The sequence below is a fragment of the Xenopus tropicalis genome, chromosome 1, assembly GCF_000004195.4.
Source record: "Xenopus tropicalis strain Nigerian chromosome 1, UCB_Xtro_10.0, whole genome shotgun sequence".
Taxonomy (NCBI): Eukaryota; Metazoa; Chordata; class Amphibia; order Anura; family Pipidae; genus Xenopus; species Xenopus tropicalis.
The window spans coordinates 80,776,964-80,795,322 of record NC_030677.2 but is presented as its reverse complement, the minus strand read 5'-3'; the positions used below and the strand labels follow the sequence as shown (position 1 = coordinate 80,795,322).

The 18,359-nt window shown below is 34.7% G+C and overlaps 1 protein-coding gene across 1 annotated transcript in view; it reads left to right on the top strand.

Annotated features, from left to right (window-relative positions):
- The first annotated feature begins 391 nt into the window (after positions 1–391).
- Positions 392–18,359, top strand: part of npffr2 (neuropeptide FF receptor 2) — a 67,855-nt gene continuing 49,887 nt past the window's right edge. Inside the window, exon 1 of the mRNA XM_002940351.5 lies at positions 392–601. The gene's annotated coding sequence lies outside the window, so the exon portion shown is untranslated. The remainder of the gene's footprint in view (positions 602–18,359) is intronic.

Genomic DNA, 18,359 nt, shown 5'->3' with positions numbered 1-18,359 from the left:
ATTTATACACCCAATACGGTGTTACTGTAAATCTTCCAGCTCCACCTCACCTTGGATTAGCATTTATTAGTCAATGGTGCTAACACTAATCGCTATTCTCGAGTCTGTGGTATTTGGTATGTTCCATTGGGAAGCAATGGAACGTGTGTTTAAATCCAGAAGAGACCGGATAGTTAAGCGATCTCTGCTCGGGTTCAGTGTTCCAGCAGCAGCTCGCTGCTAGTGAGTGAAGAGGAAGTATTAGTATGCTCAACCCCTCCCAACCTGCTTTATTCACAAATCCATGACGTGCATTTGCTCATCAGCACAACTAGCACCAAAACAATAACAGAAGGGAGGGTGAAAGCGTGGTGGTGCTTGGCTCCCCCTCACTGCCAGCCTATATCTGGCTGGCTGGCTTTTCAGAAAGGAAAAAAAGGCACCTACTCCCTCTGCAGCTCAGAGCTGGGAAGTGTCTGTAGAGCACAACTTGCGAGTGCATACTGCCCACTAACACAGAGACAGAACATCTGTGGCTGCTGGACAGCATCTTCTGGCAAAGGCTTCTCCCTATCGCAGCCAGCTGCCTTCCTCTGTCTTCTGTCACTTGCCTGCAATCCAGGTCAGTACCCTCTACCTTATTACCTTATAGGCACCTGCTTTTAACTGAGCTGAACATATACATTCTTCTCGGCACTTATAATTACTTTCCAATAAGGGCAATGCACTTTTTTTTTTAATTTGTACTGCTTTGTATGAAGATTCCTATTGTTGTCTTGGTAACCTTCCGTTTCAGTGCCTGGAAATCTTTGTCTTGTTTATAGATTTTGCTGCAGAGTGACAAGGATTAAATATGCTGTAAAATCGTTTAAGTGCAATTTATTAGGTGACCTTATACTAGGAAGGGAGCTAATGGTAAAACCTATGTGATAGGCAAGGCTATTAATATGCTTGCTGTGTAGTACAGTGGAGCAGTGGAGTACAGTTCTCTGTGTGCGCAACATTGACAGATAGTTTGTAAATGTATTCAAGCTAATTTGTCCAAACCTCGACTCATAGCATTACAGTTACATACAAAACACACACACATATATATATATATATACATTCACATGCCCAATCTTCCTTAATTATCCTAAAATGTCTGTTCATTCCAATGACTGCTGAATGTTCTATAGAGAAACTTTAATAACCCTTAGAAGTTACTGGCCATTCATTTGCTGCTTGGAAAGTCTCAAGATATTATACATTTATCTCATTGCCTGATTATCATGGGGAGCTGTTAGTCTTAATAATTAGAAGCCACTGAATGCAAAAGCATTTTTAAAATCATAGGAGCAACTGATTCAGTGTCATTTTTTCACCAAAAACTGACTGGATTAAAAAATAATGTGGACTTTGAAATCCCCTTTTGTTTTGCCTGTTGACTGACCAAGCATTTTATCAATATATTAGTAGTCTTCTTCCCCTTTAAACCTTGGAAAGTAGAGCTTTTCTTGGAGCAAATACTGTCCATGGCAATATTTATATTATTTTATATACTACTAACTTAATGATAAGACATTAAAACTGCAAACACAACAATAATGTTTTAGGCATTTTATATCATGTAACTTATACAATTGTTATGTATCTGAAAGCATGAGGATTTTTAACCCAGCAGTAATTGCTTTTTAAAATACCACTTTAAATAGCATTTATGTTAATGGAAAATGTACTTTTGGCACTGACTGTAGTGAGTATGCTAATGTGTGTTTAAGCTATATTACATGTTTGTCGGCTGCACCTGTCACAGTGGCCATAAAATGCATATCACAAGGAAAGGAAAATGTGTAGGCGTCTTGAATCCCATAAACCTGCCTTTAGCATTAAGCCTTACCATAGAAAATGGCATGCCTTATTATCTTCTATACCCTTTTCCCACAGAAAAAAATTAAACCTTTTAAACTCTCAAATGAACAAAATGAAGTGGGATTTGAATTTCAATGTTATTTGACTGTGTACAGTACAGTGTGCTAACTTACTATGAACGTTGAATATTCACTTGGGAACAGGATTGTGTGTGCTGTTAGGGGACTGGTATTTCTTAGTTACAGATGCCATCTAGTTCCCCAGTAAGTACTGAGTATTACACGTCTGTGTGCCTCTCTAGGAACCCAGAGCATTTTTTTCCCTCTGTGTAAAAGATATTTGTATTATAGATCTAAAATTAAGGAACAATCTTGTACAGCATGCAACCTGGATTTATGATGCATTACTAGATATGATTTTTAGGTTCCTTTTTAAATTATGGAGTCTCTGTTATGGCAAGAAACACAAGGCATCAGAATCAAAATACTTCCCTAGCTAATACTTTCCCTGGCTGTGAAATAAGACTGTAGTTTGACATGTCACGCTTCAATAATGATGTGATACATAATGTCATAAGGGCAGTAGTTGTACAAACATATTTGGATACATGTTATGTTAAGAACAGCACTACTGCAGATCATTTTTAATGCTAAATGCTCCCTAGGGTCCAATGAGGTCTTGTAAAACCCACCTGTGCTAGTTGCCCCAGTAAAACTGTAGTACATAGTATATATATCTCAGTTTGGCTTTCTGCTACTGTACTGCTGGGGCCCCACAAAAGGAAGACTTCACTGAACTGAAGATTGGTACCCCAAATCACCAATCTGCCTATGGTCCAATTTGGTTTTATTTCATTGCTGCAATAGTTATGCTATTCATGCAACTGTTACATTTGCACCCCACAGCTATTCAGACCCACACACATTAAAACGCTATTGTAATGACTGTAATAATAACCTCCTACAGTACTTAAACCAACTATAATTTAAGAACTTCAAGCACAAAATTGTATCCCTTTGTGAATTGCGACTTTTTTTAATACAATGTAATAACTGCTGCATTTGATTAAACTACATCTCTCAACATTCAGCTTTTGGGGCTGCTGTGATTTCTAGTTTACTAGGGTAACAGGATATATTTTGCCTCCTCTTTCGACCCTCTTTGGTGAGGGGCAGTGTGTACAGTAATTAAACATATTTCATGTGCTTTCTTTGCACTGTAATAGTAAGAACAGTAAGTGTTGCAATAAAGATTTTTTTTTGTACAGTGTCATTCCCATGTACCATGAATGCACATTTTCTTCTGCCAGAGACTTGTTATTGTGTGTGCAAACATTAAAGCTGGATCTGCTAAGGGCTCAAAGCAGTGTTTGGAGGTTTAGAATTAAGGCCAGTTATTGTACAGTTTGGGCTAAAATCTTATATTCTCTCCCATAGATAAAATTAGAAACCTTAGCTACAATGCAGGGTGAAATGAAGTGGATATTTATTTGCTGTGATAGATATTCTTGAAATTTTATTGCAGATTGACTGATAGAGCAGTATTTTTATATACCTCCCATCAAAAGGTACTTGTGAACTAACATGCTGCTTGCAATTGCATTGGTCCTAGGAAACACTGAAATTGCTACCAGGGTTCTGATTAATGGCAAGTGACATGTACGCTCATGTCATCATTAATGCTGTGTCGATGTTGACAACAGTCCCACTGTTCCCATGACCCACTGGGACATGTCAATCGAGTGTCACACAACTTTTTTTTTCTTTTAAAAATGTTCATGCTTTGGTCATTTAGAAAATAAAATTGGTTTTTATGGGTAACTGCATTGATGCAGTGTTGCACCTATGTTGGTGAATACATAAGCCTATATCTACATACATTTAAATATTTAAAGAATTCTATAGCTGTGCTCAATTTACATGTGGAATACATGAACTATGGTTGTGCATTTGTCTTGGATTTTATACCAATTCAACAATTTGCGAGCTTAAGAAAGGACCAGCAGTGTCTGAAACATTACTGTATCTGCACCATATGTGTAATAAAGGCAGTTTTATAATTGCAGAATGGGAGTGCTGCAATCCTTATGAATTGGAATACAAAGGTATGTGGAGGTGAACATATAGGGGCACATTCATCAAAATACAAATTGGTCCGAATAGGAAAAAATCATATGTCCTACAATTTTTTCATTAATTTCCGCTACTTTTCCGTATTTGTTGCAACGAGTACTAAAGTTTTGTTATTCATTCATTTTTGGATCTGAAAATTTCATAACATTCGGATCATACCACGATATTTTCGTACAACCACAATACGATTTTTTGTGCAATTAACGCACATCAGAAATTTTCATATTCTAATTTTTTGCAGTCGTACTTTTAATGATCCTAAATTCGGACTTTGATAAATCTGGCCCATAATGTTGTGTACCCCCCTTTGAAAGTTTATTCACATGTGTGCTGAAAATCTACTGTGACTGAGCATTTCTAGCAATGCAGGTGTCTGGAAGCTGTTATCATGTTACCTTATTATTGTTCTGTTGATAGGTTGCTGGTGGGGTGGGGGGGTGATATACACTCCAGCTTGTAGTGCAGCAGTGAAGTGTGACTGAAGTTTATAAGAGCACAAGTCACATGGCTAAGGGCACCTAGGAAACTAAGAAAAAGTACTGTAGCCCCACGTTCATTTTTCAAAATGAAATATAAAAAAATCTGTTTGCTGGATTTCAGGGCAGTGAAGTTGTGGAATGTGCTTCCGAGTGATGTTGTGATGGCAGATTCTGTTAATGCCTTTAAGAGGGACTTGGATGATTTCTTGAACAAGTATAGTATCCAAGGCTATTGTGATACTAAAATCTACAGTTAGTATTGATGTTGGTGTATATGGTTTATGTATGTGAGTGTATAGATAGGTCAGTATAGGTTTAAAAATAAAAAATTGTTGGTGAACTTTGTATAAAATACTTGCGAAATAAAGCTTTAGCTCCTAGTTGTTGCTCTGTGCTGCAACCAAATACAATAGTAGAAATCCAAAAAATAGGAAAAAACCTTCAGCAGGTTTGCTGCAAAACATTTATTATGGGTAGTGGTAACACAACATGTTTCGGGTCAATACCCTTTATCAAGTGTGATAAAGGGTATTGACCCGAAACATGTCATGTTACCACTACCCATAATAAATGTTTTGCAGCGAACCTGCTGAAGCTTTTTTCCTATTTTTTGGATTTCTACTGTCAGTATAGGTTTGTGTGTGCAGGGTTTACTTGGAAGGGTTGAACTTGATGGACTTTGGTCTATTTTCAACCCAACTTAACTATGTAACTATATGTAACTATGGTTATTGCTGCTATCAGACTTACAATATACTTTATATATAGAGTCACAGTACAAGGCTGAGAAGTACTTAATTTAGATTATCATTACATGGGGGCTCAGAAACCATGGCAATTTGTATCAGATTTTAATAATCAACCCTGTAGCATCAGTTTCTATGTGAAGTTCTTTTTCTGTTTAATGATTTGTGATGACCCCTAAGCTTAGCTTCTCAACAGCTGCCCAGAGCACACTGGGCATGGGATTGCTGCTTACTAGTGCTTACTTGTGCAGTAATTTCAGTATATGAAATAGTATTCCTACCCCATATTGTTTTTAGGGTTTAGTTCTCCTTTAAGCGCATTCCAGCATCTTAATTAAGGGGAGTTAATAATTGTCTAAATTGTTATGTTATATACATCCTGGGCTAAGGTTTTAGACTATCACTCCATACAGTAGATCATAATGTTGTTAGCTAAAAGCAGTCGTACTCGTACATAACATGACAACTGTACCATCTTTTTGATAAATATGTCAATTCATTAAAACCCTTCTTGACTGTCAAGAAAATGTTATTGACAGTGGGGAAACTTTTGAGAAACACGTTATAAAATGAAGTAAATGGAAAGGTATAAAATTAAGTAAATGTAAATGTAAAGCCTATTCTTAACGGCTTATTTTCTCTTTTAAATGCCTTAATCATAACCTAATTCTTTTAGTTACATAAAGTCCTCTGATTTCTTGTTTAAAACATTAGCATGCTACCTTTTAGAAAATGATTTCATTTCAATTGATTTTTTTATGTTTTGTAATGAGCAGTAATGAGCAATAAAAAAGGTAAAGCAAAGCACATCCTTTTATATAACTACACAAATAGCCTGCTCTGGGTCATGCTGTGCACTAGAGTGTGACTATTTATTTGTTACTGGAATATTGTATTGAAAATGCGATTTTGCTCTTCATTTCCCAAACTATAAAACATTGTTAAGGCACATGTTAAACAAAGTAGTTACCAGAGAGACTCGATAGGGATTTCAGTAATATAGGACTGTATTTATAAATCCATAATGTAGTATCCAGTAGGATAGACAGACAGTTTTACAGTTGACGGTAAAGACATTTAGACAGCTTCATTTCTGTTATTAATAGCAAAGGATCCAGTAGTCAAGATGTACAACGTGGACTTGCACTTGGTGAAGATGCTAGACCTAGACAGTCTAATGTACTGATGTGCCTATGGCAGCAAAGATCAGAATTGTCTAGGATGGCATTTTCTGGGATATTTTATGAATGTGAAATCTAGACAGTGAAGAAGCAGTACATGAAAATATTGACACATTTGAACTTTGTTAGCAAAGACTTTTTGCAGATACAGTGAACAGCAAGGCAATGGATACTTGACCAAGTCAAGCCTTTCCTTTTCCCTTGAAGCACAAATGATTGAACCTGTGTAATTTTTGACGTTTTATGAGAAGATCCAGTTCAAATGCAATTATGCTTGAAAAAACTTGAAAGGAAGGGAAGAAGATGATGTCTGGAAGGAAGATGAATAGACTCAATCCCAACAGTCATGACCATCCCACTGACAAGCAGCCTGAAAACCCAAACAGATTACATTCTAGAGAAACACTTTCTATATGGTTGCCAGGAGTTGAAACTGACTTGATGGCACATAATACTACTACTAATAATAAAAAGTTATAAGGTTCACTTTGCTAGTTTATGTAAGTGCTGCAAATGGCATTTTATAATGCTTCAACAAATTCATAGGAAAGTCAAAGCGATGTCAAAATCATTGTCCCTTTGGTAAAAACTTCTAAAATGTAAAATATTGCTGAAATTCTATCATTTTATTAGCATTTCAACATTCAACATCTTTGACAAAAGAACGGATATCGTTAATTGAAGTAGTCATGCACGATTAAATTCTCCTCTTCCTTTGACCAAAAGTAGTTCTTCATCCTCCCTCAGGAAATAATGGGATTTCACAAGTAATGTTGAATGTGATTTTTTGGGCAAAGCCAACTTCTTCATTACAAAGGCAAAGAGTAAAAAAAAAAAGTTGTAAAAAAAAAAAAAAAGAAACATTTTGGTTGAAAGTAACTTTTTAAATATTGATTTAAATACAGGGTTAAATATCTGAGAAATCTGCATACTTAAACTACTTTTTTCTTCATTGATGCTTTAAAAGTGTCCAAAATCCTTACTGTTGTCATAAGTGAAGTGTTGCGTAGTACACAGCAGAGTCTGTGGTATTTTGTATGTGCAGCCATGCAATAAATTCTTGCATCACAGCACTGTAGCTAAGGCTGCTCACAACCTTTGGCCCTCTAAATACAATGTAGTCCTTAACACTTTAGTATGTGCAGAGGCGCTCTTGCCTCAGGTGGCAGCAGACTGCAAGTTACCAGGGGTGGCAAAAAACTGCTCCTGGTAACTTCAAGCACCATAATTACGATTTTGAAATCAGAATCTTGGCTTTTCTAGTGCAGAGAGCTCTAATTTGATCCCTTTTCACCATATATTTTTAGCAGAGATGTATGAAAAAAGGTGGCATGCCACTCTCACCTGGAGACAAAAAAACTAGTCAAAAAGTTGGCTAAACTATTTAAATACACACTGCAGTGCATTGAAACTTTCAAATCGCTTCTCAGTGAACAGAGTTGTTTGCTGGCACCCTGTTTAACATTAAAAAATGTAAATCTATTCTGTTATACAAATGATGATCTTTTAGTGGTTGTTATGAAATGTGTTTGGTAATTATATGTAAATTTTATACTGTTTCAAATACAAAAACTGGCACAATAAACAATTTGTCTATAATATAACGCTAATGTCTTTTACTAAATCATTTTGAATTTATCTAGTAAGGTATATGCTTAATTTAATCTTAAATTGAACATTTACTGGCAAGCTTTCTGCTTAATAATTTTATGACATTGTAGCAATATCAGAATGTACAAAATTAGGGAGGGACACTGGCTTTAGTGGCAGAATAAGGAAACAGTTCTGGTCCCTATATGTTGCCCAGTCCTATTGTTCATTGCTTTTGTAGCACAGGGACTAAATGTCAACTTTAGTGTTGTAAAATAATTCAAAACACTACAGTGACTAATGGATGATTTCTTTTAGTTTACTTTCTGGTCCAAAACCAAAGTTTTGAGCAGCTCATCGGGACTTTTCTAGTTAGAACATTTATATTACTATCACTAGAATCAGCTGGGTTGCATATGGAGCATATTTGCAGCAGATTGAAAAATGATGTCAAAAGAGTTAAATATTTAAATATTTTAGAGTTTTCCAAATCAAACTTTTTTTTGAAAATTTGAATGAAAACAATTGGCAACTAAATCCCGGTGGGCATTCCAGCTGTCTTATAATGAAAGTCAAATATTTCCAAAATTCATGGAATAATGTGATTTTCATGGCAACTGATTTTTTTTTTTTGCGAAATAACATAATTGTTTTTACAATTCATGTTTTCAATAAATATTATGGTTGAGAAAAAAAATAAATAAGAAAAATTTTATTTGAGATTACAGAATGAATAAATATTTATATAATGCATTGTCTTTGTACAATGTCTTTGTATTCTTGTAGTTATTTTGCCCAGGGTGCATCCCTATCCTTAACTAAGGACAAGGGGCAGAATTGGAGATTGAAATCCTAAAGTTACAAGAAGTTCAAACTTTTTATGGAACATTTGGGAATCAATTCAAGTGGGTGTTCAATTCAATTACTATTGATCATTAATGATCGTTACAATGTAATGTTAATGTAATGGTTATAATCAGTTCTTAGTGATGTAATTTCTGTCATATTACATACTAAAGCCTGAGTATTATATTAAATAAAGTATCCCTCCCCCTTACATAATGTACCCCCACTCAGATTTCTGCATTAATATGTGAATGAAATAACTTTGCGACTTATAAAATCCTTATATATTACAATAGGCGGTACATTATTCACTACATATTTTCCCAGATTACCCAAAACAATGACTAGTCTGTGTTTGATGTTGAATCCCGTAGAAGGGTATTCTTGTTAAATACAATACAATACAATATTAATCAATATATATTGAATTATCACTTTCCTGGTGCATTGATCTGAATTAAATCAATTTAGAATAATGATCCTGAATCAATCTGACATAATAAAATCCATTATTCTATTTATTACTCAAACAATCGCTATAGATTGAACAATGCTTTATAAAACTGACCCTGAAGTGTTTTTGTTTTTTTTTTAGAAAAGTTTCTATTCATTGTCAGAACTCCAAAGATTATATTCAGTTTGTTTCCTACATTTCATTTACTGTTCAACATAATCAGATTTATACATGTCTCCAGAGCTTCAAGTGTCAAGTAATAGAAGGTACTTTTTGTGCAGGAACAAAGATAAAGTATGAAACACAAAAACAAAGTTGATCCTGAATCAGCCTCAGAGACTTATTTGACACTTTTTTTTAATAAAACCCTAACACAATTTAAAAATCCGTCATGCCTGTTCTCTTATTTAAATGCTAATCTATGTTCAAGAGCTATGATGAAGACTTTATCTGTGATAAAAGAGGTTTGGTATGTTTTGTGAGTCAACCATTTGTCCCTTACTGTCCTGTAATCTGATTAGAATTTTTACAGTACAGGGTATATTAGGTGTCTGGAAATGCCACTTAATTTTGCAAAGCTGCTCTTTCTGAAGACTATGCACAGCTATCTGTCCTTAAATTCAACTAAACAATAAGCATTACTTTGTTTTTAGAGTCATTGGGAATGTGGCTGTCATGTCAGTTTCCATGGCCAGCAGCACTGCATAAATAATTATACTGCTTGAAAAATGACCCATATAAATCATATTCAGCAAGTTGCATCAAATCAACTATGTGAGTGTAATATGTATGTATATTGATCATTTCTCACATTTACAAGATTTATTAATAAGAAAAGAAAAAAGCCCCATAGGAATGTTTAATTATTTATTATTAATATACTGCAAATGAAACAATATAAATAGTACATGTTGTACTCTGTTCTTTAAAAACAGACCCACCACTGCTATAGGAATTAAAACACATCAAAGCTACTACAGAAAATAAGGCATGAAACTACTGTTTAGCGGTTCCTGGTATACATGAATGGATTTGTTCAAGCAGGGATTGCTTTATCGTGTTAAAATATTTATATAAAAATAATATGGTAAGCTTTGGATCTAAAATAGTACTTTGCATCTTTGTTAGTAGCTGATTTATAGCAGTGATCCCCAACCAGTGGCTCATGAGCAACATGTTGCTCCCCAGCCCTTGGATGTTGCTCCCATGGCCTCAAAGCAGGTCAGTTTTTAATTTCTGGTAAGGAAGCAAGTTTTGGTTGCATAAAAACCAAGTATAATGCCAAATAGAGCCTTCTGTAAGCTGCAGTACACATTGGGGCTATTAAGTAGCCAATTATAGCTCTTATTGGCACCTTTCTCATTCTTGTGTTGCTCCCCAACACTTTTTCCATTTCAATGTGGCTCACAGGTATAAAAGGTTGGGGATCCCTTATTTATAGTGATGTATATGTTTTGTTATGAATCTATACATTCAGCCTGAGACTTTTGTTTGTGTATATTATACTGCTTGTTTCTGGAAGGGTTTTTCAATGCATGATTTTCTTAGTAGATCTTGTGTGCAGGGCGCTGATTTTGACTTTTGAGCTAGGATTATCCCTGTTTTTTCTTTTACTTTTTCTTTTCCTTTTTTTCATTTTATAACTTTATCAGCCTGCAGCACTATTCTGATGGTACCAAAGCAATCAACAATATGAAGCAAAAATAGTTATGTTCCCAATTTTACATACAAGACATTAGACAAGATCTATCTTTGATAACAGACACATTGTCTGCATATTATGTTCCTGATTATGAACAACTTGCAAACCTTTATATTGCCTCAACATCATTAATGTAAAACAATTCATTAAAATCTGACAATACTCAAAAGAATAACTAAAAAATGATTGTGTTAATAGGTTTTGTTTGTTAAGAATTAAAGAAAATCTCTAGTACGTATTTGTGGATACATTTCTCACTTCATGGTGTGAGTGCAAAATTGATTCAATAATGGTCATCTTGTTACTGAAGCATTTTTTAGCTTAAAAGAGCAAATACCAATCTGCTATGGAGTTTTAATCATTCCAGTTAAGTATTCAGTAAGAAGGAGAAACTAAATACACTGTTTTATTCTGTGCACAAGCCACACACAGCATACATTTAGTACTTAATATTGGCAGTGATCTCCATTTGACCTCTATAGCATAGGGACACTGATGAAAAGAGAAAAAAAAAGAAATATGAATAAATTATAGTTTATAATTGCCAAGTGAAAGGTGTTTGGATCCTGAAGTGCTCTATAGTTAAACACTTAGAAGAAATATTTATTTATTTAATTATTTTTGGGAGACCTCTAAGCATATATCATACTTCATGATTGTTTATAATTATTTCTGGTTAATGTGGACTTTTTCTGGCTAAATCTATATATTGTAGGATACTAAAAACTGGTGTGCGCATAATTCACATTATGCATCATTCATTTTACTAGAAGTTTGAAAGAGCATCCAGTTAAGTCTTGTTCATCTCTAACCTCTTTATTGGCATCACAGTTTCTTAAGACATGTAGGAAAACATATATAAAAGTGGAGTTTTTCCAAATATAAGCCACCTCCATTCAATAATGAAATTGTTGATGTAAATAAACACATAATATTACCCCATTGTATATGTTCTTTTCATATAGTTTATTATGTATTTTTTTGTGTGGTTATAATGATCACTAATTTGAATGACAATGATGTGCAAAACCTAAGCAATATTTTTTTTGTTTTGTTTTGTTTTTGCATTAGCTTTATATAGTAAATCCCTCAGATCATGCAGTTTGGCAAATCTCAACCACACTTTTCAACCATCGAAGCATGTTGGTTTAAAAGGCTGCTCTCTTAACTCATATATTAAAGTGTGGCAAACAAAATAATGTTTAAGTGAAACCTCCCTTAATGAGATATAAGATGCATTAAGCACCGTCCACTTTACAGCATGTGTGACTTCAATTAATTCTGTCTATATGTTCCTCTTAGAATGAAATGAAGAAACTTGTAATAATTAAGAAAACAAAGGTGCAAGGAAGTTGGACAGCTGAGACCTCTCCTTTTTTCTCAAAGTTTTTAGTTAATGCTATTGCTCGCAATTTAGTTAGTGCTTTCTGTTAATAATATCCTCTTCTCTTTACAATGTGTGTATTTGAAGCTAACATTTATTTTGCATGTTGCTAAATGATTAACTTCACACTTAAATTATTTTTGCTTTTGCTCCCTGCTTGACGTAGATGAGAATAACATTAACTTTTCGCATTTTTGGAGCCTCAACAGATGTTCTCCAAAGTTTAATATTCAATGTTCTGTGACTGGTTTACTCATTTCTTTAGAGCCCTTTGTGGCTACATATGTTCCCATAAGAATGATTCATTCCAAAGTATTTCATTACAAAGAATAAAAAATATGCAAACAGAAATATAATTTTGTAGGCAAAATTTACTAGATACTGAATAGGTGTAAGTAGATATACACAGGTAGTGCAAAATATTCCTGATTGCCAGATTTCTATACTGCTCAGTACTTTTTTGTTATTATATAAGGTATCAAGCCAGTGTTTATATCTAAGATATTTGGAGAGGGGTATTTGTAGAAATCAGAGGAAAAACTCAAGATTTGTTTCACCAAGTCATTAACTAAGGAATTATAAAAAGTTTCTACATAATTCTTGCTAAAACTTTTCTTCTTTTTACAAATGAACCTTTCAAAATCTCAGTTTCATGGTTGTTTAAGAAGCAAATTATGCCTATACAGTTCATAGAAGAGTTAACTAAAAAAAATGAACAGTGACAGAGAGAGTGAGGTGACTGGCACCTTCCAGAAGGAATATTTCCCTCCAGCAAAATGTATAATCAAAGACGCAATCTAATCAAAGGCTCAAATAAAAGACTTATATGGCAGATTTCATTTCAAATCTCCAACCTTCCTATCTTTGTGTGTATTTCATACAAGAAGGACTTCATTTTAGATCTTTGCTTCTTGCGATATTTCCCATATCACTATCACTTGATAGTCACAAGAAGGAAACTTGAAGACAATATCTTTTTCATATCTGTTAATATTTTATGTAGTTTCCTTAGGGATCAGGAAAGGTGGACATTTTTAAGCATAGTGTTCAGATCTGTCAATATTCCAGTGGTCAAATTGGACTGCAGGGATTACAGAAAACATAGAAAGAAAAAAAAAAAAATGTACAAAGAACCATATAAAGTATTTGATGTAAAATCATTGTCTGAAAGGCAGTGCTTTCCTAAAGAAAACAGAATAATAATTGAATAAAGCAAAAAGAGGTGATATTAAAAAATTCTCAAATTATGGAAGCTTGCCAGTCTCAGTGAAAGGGTACACAAATATTTTCTTATCTCCAAAATCAGAACTTAATGATTTTAAATAAGTAAAACTAAAATTAGATTAGTTCATGATAGAATTGCTGAAATCTTAAACCATACATACATTTCTGCTTGCTTCTCTTGATGAGCCTAAAGACATTCTATTTTATGCAAAATATATTACCAGCCTTTTTCCATATGCTTCACTACATATGCCTCTTACAAAAAAGAATATTGCAATTCATCTAATTTTAAATAGAGCATTAATTAACATGATTTAAAGTGACAATATCTTTCATTTGCAGCTGTATTTCATCTGAATCTAATCTACCAAGCAAAAGTACAAAAATATGAAAAAGGATAATCAGTCTTGGGAAAACAACACAATCTAGAGAAAATTTAATTGGTTCAAGTAAAAGCATGCAGTATTGAGTGATTAAGCTAATTTTATGCCTTTGGGAAATCATATTTTAGATCCTCCTTTTCCATACTGTTATCAAAATATATATTATATGCACGCACTTATGCGGGATCTATAATACATGAACCATAAAGTGATGAAATATAGAACAGTGGCATAACTTGAATTCATGGGTACCCCTGCAGACAAACCTGGGATTACCCCCTCCCCCTTTAGAGGACTAATAAAGTACACTTTCTGGTCACGCCATCAAATGCCATGCCCATTATACAAAAACACCCCCCTTTTCCATTTGGAATGGCAGCACAAAGTGCACCAGAAGACCAACAAAGTGACCCCCACTATTTGATGACATATGATGGCCCTAAGCTTTCCACAGCAATCAGTGGGGTCTGTAAGATCACTGCAGAAATGGCCAATGAGCTCTCCATTAACCCTAGATATAACCATTCGATCACTGCAGTGAGCACTCCATTAACCTCAGACTTGCCAGTAAGATCACTGCAGAAATGGTCAATAAGAACTTCAGTAACCCTAGATTTGCCAGTAAGATCACTGCATAAACTGTCAATGAGAAGTTCATTAACCCCAGATTTGCCAGTAAGATCACTACAGTAATGATCAATGAGAACTCCATTAACCCCAGACTTGCAAGTAAGATTACTGCAAAAATGGCCAATAAGCCCCCACTGTAACACACAACTATCTTTACTTTAATACAGTCATTTCAGGAGCTGTGAGAAGATCCCTGCAAAACAATTCTGCTGGCCTGTCCATGAAGTCATCCTAGACCCACTTAAAGGCCATCACATGGTGCTACACAGACACATCTCTTTTACAAGTGCCATAGGAGATTTCTCACACCTCCAGATGGAATGTCACAGATGCAAAAAAAGAGATTGCAATGAATTAGAAGTGATTAACAGAATATTTAACAAGCATTTTCCCATAAGAAATAGAATTAGACAGACAGTCACTATTAAGCCTAAGGGATGGCACTTTTAAAAAGATGAAGAAAAAAAAATGTGTAAACTTTCAAAATGTAAGAATATTGATAGCTTTTACATGGCTTCAAAGTAAGTTTTCCTGGAGGGGGGTAATTAAGAGGATTAGCGAATTATTTTATGAGGATTATGCATGCAGCTGCTTCTGATAAAATTAGTGAACATAAAAAACAAGAGCTATACTCTGAAAGTGTGTTTTTATTTTAGCAGAAACTATAGAATTTAAAGTAATATAAAGCAAGATAGATATTTACACCTCCATCTGTCCTAAATATAGAGACTTGATACCTCTCTTGTATTTGCCAACAGAAACACTTTGGCATTGTTACCCATAGGGGCTGATTTACTTACCCACGAACGGGTCGAATGGAGTCCGATTGCGTTTTTTTCGTAATGATCGGTACTTTGCGATTTTTTCGTATGTTTTGCGATTTTTTCGGATTCTTTACGAATTTTTCGGATCCAATACGATTTTTGCGTAAAAACGCGAGTTTTCCTATCCATTACGAAAGTTGCGTAAAAAGTTGCGCATTTTGCGTAGCGTTAAAACTTACGCGAAAAGTTGCGCATTTTTCGTAGCGTTAAGTTTTAACGCTACGAAAAATGCGCAACTTTTCACGTAAGTTTTAACGCTACGCAAAATGCGCAACTTTTTACGCAACTTTCGTAATGGATACGAAAAACTCGCGTTTTTACGCAAAAATCGTATTGGTAACGAAAAATTCGTACAGAATCCGAAAAAATCGCAAAACATACGAAAAAGTCGCAAAATGTTCGTTTTCAAGTCGGAACTTTTCCAATTCGGGTCGGATTCGTGGGTTAGTAAATCAGCCCCATAGTGTCAATAAGAATGTATCTAATGGAAAGACCAAAGGGTCCTTGTATCTCTGTTACTGGCTTATCCTTATCCTGGCTAATCAGAGTTGATCTCCTGTACTGCTTTACATGCGGGTACTGCCAGTAACAGATGTGCAGATAGTGCTCTCTGTGTAGCAGTGCTGTATTGCTATAGTAATGCCTGTTAGAATGAGCAGTACAGTACATTTATTCACACTGATGTATTGCTAATTTTTTACTTTAATACTTAATATTAATGTAGACACTACAAAACATCAAATACTGTTGGCTTTGTGTTGGAGAATTGCTGCTGCTGCTGCTGCTCAACACAATTCAGTGATGTTCCTCCAGTGTTCCTGATAAATAATTAGTTACATTGCAATCAGTGGTCCCATTTAATTAGGAGAAATAAACCAAATGTTTTTAACCCACATTTTGCAGCAAATCACAGTTTCACTAGCATCAAAATTTTTCATAAGTTCATGCTAGCATTTTGCCATGCAGTCTGTTTCACTGGAAAAGTAATACCAGAAGAAAGTAAGTGTCATTATTATGCTCCCCTAGTCTTTCACATCAGCCATTGAGATAGGAGTCCACCCCAACCCTTCCCCTGCCTATCTATCTAAGAAGCTGTCCAGGTGCCATGGTTGGAAAGAGACTGGCTAAATGGGAACCCTTTTTTCTTCCAGGAATAATTCTAGCATAGTGAAAAGGAGCTTCTCTACCAAGGTAGGGCAATGTGTATGCTATACTGCAATGTAATTTTGTTCGTTCATTACTAGTGACGATGGTGCGAAAAAAAATGTAATATACAGCATGTTGCCTAGGATACAATAGAAACAGAATGTAATTCCATAGATGTTTTGAATCCAGTTATATTGCATCATTAATTCAGTTTGTGAAACTTTAATTTTGCATTTAATACTATTTGGTTCTAAACTCATTTCCCAAGCTTCATAAGTTTTCTTTGGGAAATCTAATGATGAGATGGGGAGAAAGATATAGAGATAGACAGATAGATAGATAAATAGATAGATAGATAGATAGATAAATAAAGTTGGGTTGAAAAAAGCCCAAGTCCAGATAGATAGATTGTTGATAGATTCATAGGGTTTGTTAAGCTCCGAGAGAGTACATTCTGCCTTTATTTATATTTTATTGTAATACCTGTCAATCTGCTATGTGACATTTAAAATCGTGGTAGAGTTGTGGAAATGTATTTTTTATTTCTTTGATCAAAATTTCCTTTGTGATCTAACACATGAAATATGAATTACCAGGTATGTCATTATTTTTAAATAATCTCCTTTCATTTTGATCTATTTTTAGAATGTTTGAAGTTTGCATAAAAATGTTGATATCGCTTCTAATCCAGCACAACTGAAATGTATAAATTTGTCAGCTAATTATCTTAAATTGTACATAATAATATGGACAAGTATTGTCCAAGGTCAGTTATAAGTTGGATTTAAGTATACATACAGTATGTGAGTGTATTTTTATTATGCAGTGCTGTTAAAAAAACAAACACCATATGTAATAAAAGGCACTAAGTTCAGGAGCAGTAACCCATAGCAACCAATAAGTTGTTTGCTTTTAAACTGTTGACCAGCCAGTGTTGCCTGCTGATTGGTTGCTATGGGCTACTGTTCCTAGGCAAACTTGGTGCCTTTTATTACATAACACCAGTAGAATGTTAGGTAACTGGTATGTACAGGAAAGAATGATAATAGTGTACAAACACATATACTTTATCAATTGCTATACAGAATACATACCTCCCAGCTGTCCCGATTTTTGCGGGACAGTCCTTCTTTTAAAAAGCTCCACCCGCAGTCTCGGATTCTTACTGAAAAGTCCCTCATTTCCCTTTGATCTCCTGAACTGAAGCTAAAAAAGGTAAAAATTTAATTAAAAGTAGCTTTTCTCAGAGAGCCCAGAAATCTTAATGAGCGTCACCTGCACTTAGAAACATTGTTTCTCACTTTTAATTAAATTAGTGAGCTTTTGGCAGAGAGCCCAGAAAGGTAAAAAGATACAATTGTAACTAATAAGCTAAACAGGTCTCTTAGGGGAACTGAGACTCACAGCTTTAAGGGCAATTTCACCTTTTCAGCAAGACTGCAATAACACATAAAACAGGACCCAAAAACCCCCAGAAATGTGTTCAAACTTTAAATGGGAGTGGTATTTAGGGGGTGTGGTCGTAAAATGGGCGAGGACAAAAAAATTGCCACACTGCACGCTGCATTTATTTTTGTCCCTCTTTTCGTTTTCAAAATGTTGGGAGGTATGAGAATAGCATGTTGAAAAAGAATGGTTACAATATAATAAATGAGTATACCCATGGAAAGAATGTAACTGTCCCAAAGCAATTATAATCTAACTGAAACAGATATGGATATGTAAATAATGTATGTACTCAAGCTAAATCTAAAACTGCTTAAGGAACTACTGAGAGGCTTCCATGAAGTGAGCACACTACATTAATA